The sequence below is a fragment of the Notolabrus celidotus genome, chromosome 2 (genome assembly GCF_009762535.1).
Source record: "Notolabrus celidotus isolate fNotCel1 chromosome 2, fNotCel1.pri, whole genome shotgun sequence".
In the NCBI taxonomy this organism is placed as follows: Eukaryota; Metazoa; Chordata; class Actinopteri; order Labriformes; family Labridae; genus Notolabrus; species Notolabrus celidotus.
In genome coordinates, this window is record NC_048273.1 from 9,449,246 (window position 1) to 9,459,299 (window position 10,054).

Below are 10,054 nucleotides of genomic sequence, written 5' to 3' on the forward strand. Positions count from 1 at the left end.
TCTAAGATAGACTTAGACTCAGCAGGGCTGAGGTGATGCAGACTTAGAAGGTGATAACAGTGGGGGAAACCAAAGATCTCCATCTCCAAGCTCACTGTCTCTTTAAAAACCTCAGATATTTCCTTACACAAGCAAGGAAACAGCAGGAAAGGACTGCACAGTCAATCAATATTTATTTATATAAATTCCAGAAAATGATCTCCTCAGACTCTTTCCAAACAGAGGGATAGAGGGAGATGAAGAGAGAGAGATGATAGTGATGAGACGGATAGTGGTAGTTGTAGCAGCTGGAGTCTGGCACGTCCGCATCAGCAGAGATCCAGAGGAACCTACGAGACAAGGGAGCTCTGGGACTCCAGAAAGGTCTATGGTTAGTAACTTTTATGGAACATGAAGAGTTAAAGTAAGAGACAGGCAGAGAGAGGAGAGAGAGGGAAAGACAGGATCCCAGTCTAAAGCCTATAGCAGCATAACTAAGAGCTGGTCCAAGCCTGATCCAGCTCTAACTATAAGCTTTATCAAAAAGGAAAGTTTGAAGCCTACTCTTAAAAGTAGAGAGGGTGTCTGCCTCCCGGACCCTGACTGGTAGATGATTCAAAAGGACTTTAGGAAAGTGAACTCGCTGTGTCCTCAAGCTGGTAACCTTTACACCTGATGACACCTCACTTTGAGACCATAACACCTCTGGGTGCTAACGTGGGTCAGAGTCACTTTATTTAAAGACAACGTGGGCAACTTTAAAAGTTGGAAAATAACTATGCCACTTTACCTTTTATGTAAGACATGAGGTGATTTGAGTGTCTGATCGCAGAAACTTTATCAGGTGCCATCTTCCGACTTTTCATCCTTACCTGTAATTTGAACACAGCTCACCACAGAGGCTGTAACCTGAAGAGAGCCCCCTCCAGATAAAAGTAGATTGTCTTGTCATCTTCAGTGTCAGCAGCTCTGGAGTAATAGAGTGAGTCTTTCTCTCTGTGATAGCTTTATTCTCCTGCTGACCTCTTGTTAAAGCAGTGATTTGAATGCCACAGCAGCTGTGGGTGTGGAGACACATTTTGCGACTGTAAAAGACGCAGCAGACAAGTGAAAACGCTCTCCCTAAATAGATCTGAAAGATGTGAAGCTCATGAGACACGGCCATGTATCTGCGTCTACAGATCCATCTGTTAGAGGGGAAATTGACCGAGTAGAGGAGGACAAGTGGCTGCTTCCTGCTCTCCTCCCAAAACAGATGACAAAGTCAATTTGGAGGCTTTTATTGAAAGGTCAGAGGAGGATGAGATGAATAGACGGAGGTTCAGGTGACCTGTGCTGAGACGCAGGTGGATTTGCAAATAGAAAACAAATTGCTTGGCGGAGTATTGGAGTTTTTTCCGAGCGCCGTGGGGAACCGAAGAAGTGACGCCCACCGCCTTTCAGGAAGACAACTGGAAGTGGTTCAAATGCTTCACGTTAGGATTGCTTACTAACACGCTGGCGGCAGTGTAATTATTAAAGCGTACAATGAGAGGCCGCATAGTGAACACACAGACCTCAGGCTGTAGACGAGCAGCAGAGAGACTCACGTACAGTGAGCTCATAGCTGCAGCTCAGTGGATGAGAAAACATGCAGAGATGATGATAAGCTGCGTACAAACACAAACACAAACACAAACACAAACACAAACACGGGTCATTCACAGCAAACAAAAGGAGTGCAAGCTTGTAATACATTCTAATTGGAATCTTTTAAAAACAGCAGGTCTGGTCTCAGAGCGAGCTTTCTTTATTTCTACACGAGGGTAAAATATTCATTATTAATGAGTTGGTTTTGTTTTATCAGCTCTGACCGGGGGCGGTGAGGAGGAGGGGGGGGGGGGGGGGGGGGGGGGGGGGTGATCCAATGTGTCCTCAATGAATGCTTCGCTCTTTAAAAAAAGTAATCATCATCTTTATTTATATATTTAAATCCTCTGACATAAGAGGTACTGATGAGAAGAGTACACAAATAAAATCAACCAAAGAGGGGCGGGGGAGTTACAGTAAAAACATGACATGGATTAAACAAGGACAGATCAGAGTATGGAGAGGTAAAGGAGCCAAATTAAAACATAAAGTGGAAACACTCTCTGTTTGAGATACAGCAATAAACATTACTTTCTAATACATATCCTAAAGTACTCTGAATATACTCTACAATAGTATGCAGATTATACAACAAAAACTATCACAAAATGTGTAAAGGTGAGTCTACAGTTGATGCGAAATCCGGCTCCGCATGACTCAGCTATGGGGTTTCCTCTGTGATGAGCCATGCCCCAATTCAGTCTCTGCCTCCTTCAAAGCATCATGGAAGGCTTGACGTACCTGCACATGGTAATTTATGTTTATCTGTACTGCACATGCTCAAACATAGTGGGCTACCACTTTGTATACGTCTGCGAAGGTTCTCAGTCATCCAGGCCATGGTAATCCAAAGCTTGATCTGTAAGGCAACTGGACTGGTAGAAATTCTTGAAGATGATTCACCTCTCCTCTGAAATGCTTCTTCAGTTCTGATCAGACTGGGGAAGAGCTCGAAGATATAAGCCACTAACAGTCATGGGTGTGTCCAGGAGTCACAAATGGTCCTAAGTGAGGTTGTTAGTCTAGTTTCTGTTAGTCGTTCTGTACCTCCTGACAATCGTTAACCTAGTTCCTGACAGACGTTAGGCTGATGGATCAGCTGTAAGTTGTTAGAGTCACATGGTCTAGGTGTGAGTATGGTCTTAAGGCTGATCTATACCTCAGCGTCTCCCCTACGCAGCAGGGGCTGACGCAGACATGAGCACCACATACTTGTGTGTCGGTGTGTCCGTGTCGCGCAGCAATTCGGCCGATGTCCGGGATCCCGGAAGTGCTGTAAATGCGGGAAAGACAAAGCCGCCGAGCGGACCAATCACAGGGCTTGCGGTACCCTTAGGCTCTACAGGGAGTTACATTTTGGAGGAGGTGCATGCCAGCTACGTGCGTAGGCCTCGGTGTAGGTACGGGAGCTACGTGGACCCCCGGCGTAGGGTACGGCGTTGATTCAACGCATAAGTATAAATCAGCCTTTACTTGTTTTGACAGAGAATTCAAAACAGCATTGTATGTAGGAGACAAAAGGTGTCTTAGTGCACCACCTCTGTTAAGAGAAGGGTGTTCAAGCTTAACATAGATGGCTTCCTTGACCCCTCTTTCATACCAACGCTCTTCTCTGTCCAGGATCTGAACCTTGCTGTCCTCAAAAGAGTGTCCTTTGTCCTTGAGGTGCAGCTGTGCGGCTGAGTCCTGGCCTGAAGAGCTGGCTCTTCTGTGTTGGGCCATGCGTCTGTGGAGAGGTTGTTTAGTTTCACCAATGTACCGTTCCCTGTAATATTCGTTACACTGTATGGCATAAACTACATTACTCCGTTTGTGCTGAGGTGTTCTGTCCTTGAAATGAACCAGTTTCTGTCTCAGTGTGTAGGACGGCTTGCAATGAACAGGGATGTTGTGTTTGTTGAAGATCCTCCGAGGTTTCTCAGAGACCCCAGATAGGTATGGAATAACGATGCTTCGTCGTTTGTTGCTGTTCTCCTCTCTGTTGGAAATCTGCTTTTTGTATACATCTGCTCTGTACTGTTAGGTTTAACTGCATGTGCTTGCTGTTCTTCATCATCATACCATGGAGCGAGGGAGAGTAAATATATCATGCAACATCATTTTTAATTCACACACGTTTTGAAGAACGCTGTTTACAACTAAGCTCACTCAAGAAGACGTTCAACACGTATGTGCACAGTTTTCTTCTATGGTGTTTGATTTGATGGACTGAATAAACGCTCTCATGCTTTTGCAGGCGTTTCAAATCATTTTTGCGCCATTGTGAGGACTGAAAAATATTCAAAAACTTCTCTGGTGTTGACAGGATTTAGTCTTAAATAGAGAGAATAAAAATCTGTTGTTAGACATATCTGTATACATGTGGATGTAGCTTCAAACTTCCTCACTTTGGAGAGAACCAGAGAAGAGTGAGACTGTTAGTGTCAGAAAATGAGAAATGATTTCAGTAGGGACTCTGTGCTGGAGCAGAGCCTGCAGAGTCCTGAACAAAGACTCATCCTGACAGCGTCTGATGATGCTGTTATTGTGTCTTCATCATGACTCACACAGCGTGTAGCCATGCTTTATGGAGGTGTTGTTTTTTTAACCTCAGGAGCGTGATGAATGCGGAGAAAGGCCTCCTGCAGATCACGTTCACTGAGGTCAGCCTACAAACAAAACATCAGAGTTCTTCATTAACCTGGGAGACCTCAAGGTGCTAACTACCTGCAGGGTGAGACTGAATACTCCAATCAGGAGACATCAATCCAACACAGCTGTTTCACAGTCATTTAATCTTCATATCTTTCAGTTAAACTTGCTAATTGCTTTAAAACACTTTCATTTTTGGAAACATGAATTTAAACCAATGTTGTGTCCCTGCTGACCAGTGTGTCAGTTCCCCCTGCAGTCTAAGCCTATAGCAGCATAACTAAGAGCTGGTCCAAACCTGAGCCAGCTCTAACTATAAGCTTTTTCAAAAAGGAAAGTTTGAAGCCTAATCTTAAAAGTAGAGAGGGTGTCTGCCTCCCGGACCCTGACTGGTAGATGATTCCAAAGGACAGGTGCCTGATAACTGAAGGCTCGACCTCCAATACTACTTTTAGAGACAGGTACAATGAGCTGGCCTGCATGTTGGGAGCATAGACTGAGTAAAATATGGACGTAGTATCCGTGACATCACCCATCTGTTCCTGAGAGCTGCTTTGAAGTCAATCAACGGAGGCGGCCATATTGGAAATGAGGAACTCAACCAGGTAGAGTGTGACATAGTGTGAGCCTCTTAGCCAACAGCTATGTGTTCCCGACCGGGAGTCACGTTAGTCATGTCCTTATTTGGGCAAAAACTCAAAATCTTAATATCTTCTGAACTGTCACATTAGAAAATTTTTTACCCCCGTACAGTGTGTGCCGATAGAGAGATTAGCTTCGTAGGGCCAAGCCGTTTTTTGAACCAGGCTGTAAACATGTTTATTAATGCTGCAAAGATCGTCTTTTTCCCATTCATGTCTATGTGGTTTCCTGTGTTTCTGCAGCCAGCCTCAAGAGGATTCTCGATGTATTGCAGTTTATAACACTTCTGCATTGGCTTCATCGTTTGAGACCGGAGGATGCTGCTTGGTTCGGAGCAAAGTGTTCTAGAGGGGTAATAGGGCACTGTGAGCTCTTTAAGATACCAAGGTGTCTGATCATGAAGAGCCGTGTAGGTCAGAAGAAGGACTTTAAATTCTAGATTTCACATGGAGCTGGTGTAGAGAAGCTAACACGGGAGAGAAGTCCTCTCTCTTCTACGTTATAGTCCATCGTGGACTAGTGATGATGAGGTTTAATTGTGTAGTCGACTGAACACACACTTCCCTACACTCATGGACGACCTGACAGCCCTAAAGAAATATTTGAGAGAAGTTTAGTCGATCACTAAAGAGTTAACCCTCTGTGCACCATGAACGTCCAGCTGTAACATCAGCAGGTGTAACATCTGGGAACCACAGGCTTCCTCTGACCTTTGGATACGGCTGCAGATTTATTCAAATTCTTAAACTACTGGAGATATTACCTAAATGTATTTCTGGTTTGATGACCTTTCCTGTGGATTTGGTGATGTTTGCTGTTCTGAGAATCTGTGAGATAAAACCATCTGTCTGAGCAGAAAAATCTGATTTTGGCTGTTAAACTTCTTGAATCAGCTTTCAGCACACAACCTTTGGAAAGCAGAGAGGAGGACGAAATGTTCCTGGCATGAAATAATTTTAATGAATCAGTGCGACTTGTTTTTCCTGCCAAATGCTGATGACATGGACATTAGCATGACAAAGAAATTAAAAGCAAAAGAAAAACAGAGCATAAAAGAAACACTTGGGAGTGCTTTTAAAACTTTGTCATACATCAAAATGTCACGTCCTCTCTACGATGAAGCGGCTTCATGCGGTCACACCTGCGGGAGTTCGGTGGCTGAGTGTTTTTCTCGCTAAACAGATGATCCAAACTACTTCATCTCCTCACTGAGGGGGTAAAAAGGCAGACAAACTACATTTCATGATATTCAGCTGGAACTCAATTGATCAAAACAAAACCACCTCCACTAACATCATTACAGCGTCTCTGAAGATGAGTTTCTCCTCCTCCCTCGTTATCTCCATCAGAGGTTGAGCACTGGGGATTCGCACCTCATCAAAAGTCATTTCTGCCACTATGAGACAATTTACATGAGCTCAGGTTTTATAGGAGGTTTTGATTTGAGGGCTGGGACAAACCGATCCTGTAATGTGGTGATCCTACGCTCTCTCAGGTCCCAAATTTACAAACTGAGCCGTCCAGGCAGAAACACGAATGATAAAATAGGCAAGACAAGGCAGCTTTATTTGTACAGCACATTTCATACACGAGGGCAACTCAATGTGCTTTACATTGAAACATTAAAAGCATTGGAGACATTCAGACAGGCATACAAGAACATAATTAAAATGACAAATATGATAAAAAAGAAAAGAAAAGGAAAATTAGAAATATATTAAAAATTACATTAAAATTTTAATTTAAAGTGAGTTAAAATGAGCTAAGATAGGAAGGCAGAGGTAAATAAAAAAGTCTTAATCTTTGATTTAAAAGAGGTGAGAGTTGGAGCAGACCTGCAGCTTTCAGGGAGTGTGTTCCAGATATGTGGTGCATAATGACTAGGCGCTGCTTCACCATGTTTCGTTCTGACTCTTGGGACTGAAAGCAGACCAGTACCTGATGACCTCAGAGGTCGAGGTGGTTCATAAAGTAGCAGCAGATCAGCAATGTATTTTGGGCCTAAACCATTCAGAGCTTTATAAACCATCAGCAGGATTTTAAAGTCTATTCTCTGACAGACAGGAAGCCAGTGTAGGGATCTAAGAACTGGAGTGATGTGATCTACTTTTTTGGTCCTTGTTAGGACTCGAGCAGAAGCATTCTGTATGAGCTGCAGTTGTCTGATGGACTTTTTAGGGAGTCCTGTAAAGACCCCGTTACAGTAGTCTAGTCTGCTAAAGATAAATGCATGGATGAGTTTTTCTGCATCCTGCTGAGACATAAGTCCTTTAATCCTTGATATATTCTTACGGTGATAGTAGGCTGACTTTGTAATTGTCTTAGTGCGGCTGCTGAAATTAAGGTCTGAGTCTATGATTACACCAAGGTTTCTGGGTTGGTTTGAACATTTCATCTGTGCAGATTGGAGCTGAGCAGTAACCTTTAACCTTTCTTCCTTGGCTCCAAAAACAATCATTTCAGTTCTTTCTTTGTTTAACTGAAGAAAGTTCTGGCTCATCCAGTCATTGATTTGTTCAATGCATTTACTCAGTGTTTGTATGGGACTATAATCCCCTAGTGATATGGTGATGTAAATGTGTGTGTCATCTGCATAGCTATGGTATTTTATTTTGTTGTTTCTTATTATCTGACCTAAGGGGAGCATGTAGATGTTGAATAGCAGAGGCCCCAGAATGGATCCCTGAGGTACTCCACACACGATTTTCATCCACTCAGATGTGTATTTACCTATAGACACAAAATAGTCCTGGTCATTTAAATAGAACTTAAGCCAATTTAGTACTGCACCAGAGAGTCCCACCCAGTTTTCAAGTCTGTCCAGTAGTATCTTGTGGTCAACTGTGTCAAAAGCAGCACTAAGATCAAGTGATACCAAAACTGAAATTTTGCCATTGTCTGTGTTTAAATGAATATCATTGAGGACCTTGACTAGAGTGGTCTCTGTGATGTGATCGGAATCCTGATTGGAAGACATCAAAACAGTCATTTATAATTAGATAATTGTTCAATTGTTGAAAAACAGCTTTTTCAATAATTTTACTTAAAAAAGGGAGGTTTGATATCGGCCTATAGTTGTTCATTTCTGATGCATCTAAATTGTTCTTCTTCAGGAGGGGTTTAATTACTGCTGTTTTCATGGCCTGGGGGAAGACAACTGTAAGAAGAGACATGTTGACAATTTGAAGCAGATCTGAGGTCATGCAGTCTGAAACCTTTTTGAAAAATGGTGATGGTAGAATATCAAGGCAGCAGGATGAGGATTTCAAATGTTGTATTATATCTTGTAGGTTTTTGTAATTTATTGGATTAAATTGTGTCATAGTGATTGAGTTGTTTTTTGGTGGACACACAGATAACACATTCCCAGTACCTCGTACAGTAGTGCTGACTGCTTGTCTGATTTTCTGAATTTTGGCAGTGAAGAAGAATGCAAATTCATTGCAGGCCTTGGTAGATAAATGTTCAGAGGCCACTGGCACAGGGGGGTTTGTTAGCCTGTCGACTGTAGCAAACAGGGCGCGTGCATTATCTTTGTTTTTGGTGATAATGTCTGAGAAGAAGGTCTGCCTTGACTTTTTCAGTTCTAGATTAAACATGTGAAGTCTTTCTTTATAAATGTCATAATGAGCCTGAAGCTTTGTTTTACGCCACCTGCGCTCAGCTTTTTGACATTCCTTTTTTTCATGTTTGACCTGCATGGTATTCCTCCAAGGCGATTTTTTCTTATTGGAGACCACTTTTACTTTAGTTGGTGCAATGGAATCAATAATATTTGTAATTTTTAAAGTGAAATCTTCTACAAGTTCATTTGCAGAGAACCTAGAGAGGGGGGTTATGGAAGAGAAAGCCTGAATAAATATATCACTGGTACTTTCAGTAATGTAAAATAAGGAGCGTTATCAAGTCAGGAGAGGCGGAGGATCCAAGAAACATATCTGGACACTGTAAAGCTGCTCATAAAGGTGACGTTAAAGATGCATTTCAGCCATTTCTTTGTGTTTTCTGTGGTATTGATTTTTCGCACGTGAGATCTGTGCTCGCAGAGGTTTGACATGTTGATTTGACAACCTGTTTTTCTTCCACAGCTGCAGATTGAGAGTGTTAATGGACGGCCTTTTGTCCCACTTGATTACCGTCTGTGCCGCGTGTCTGCTGCTGCCCACAGAGCCGTCGCTGACACACACACTCATCATGCAGTTTTTTGTTTAGTCCTTTTAGCTGTTTCGTCGTAGCTTTTCCAGATAAAAGGACAGAGACTCGCCTCCTCCCTCCGCTGCCTTCACACGAAAGAGGAAAACACGAGAGGTAATCAAATGAGTAATGAATGTCCTCATACTTTGGTCATCCATTCATGAAGTTTAACTATTAAAGAATAAATTAAGTCCCAGTTATACGACACAAACTCAGAAAATATTGCATGAATAGAAATCATGTTGCTTCACTTTGGAACATCGGAAGTGGAAAGTTTGCTCAAAGCGAAATTCAAGAAATGAATTTGTGATTAGTTTAAGATGGATGAGCAGAATCAAATGTTAATCTGATTGCAAAGTATAGCTTGATGAGGTCAAGCTCAGCCGCAGTGTCTGATTTGCAGAAATGAAAATTGATGAGACTCTCTGACAAACATTTGAGACTTTTATCCCAACAAATTTGTGACTAATCTCAGGATATCACTCTCCTCCTTGCACTCTGTTCTTCTTTTTCTGCAATGGCCCAAATAGGCAGTCATATATCACAGACGTTATCATAGTGTGTTGTGTTTGCAGCACTTCCTGTATCAAGCTCCCATTTTATGCAACATTACAGGAGTGTCTCACCATCATTCTTGGCTACCAAGTCAGTTATAAATGAAAAATTCAAGTATGGGAAATTCAAAGCCATTACGGGAGTTCCCCTGGTGTCAACTAGAGTGTGTCTCCTGCAGTTCCTCCAGTGTCCACTAGAGTGTGTCTCCTGCAGTTCCTCCAGTGTCTACTGGAGTGTCTCCTGCAGTTCCTCCAGTGTCCACTAGAGTATGTCTCCTGCAGTTCCTCCAGTGTCTACTGGAGTGTGTCTCCTGCAATTCTTCCAGTGTCCACTAGAGTGTGTCTCCTGCACTTCCCCTAGTTTCAACTAAAGTGTCTCCTGCAGTTCCTCCAGTGTCCACTTGAGTATGTCTCCTGCAGTTCCT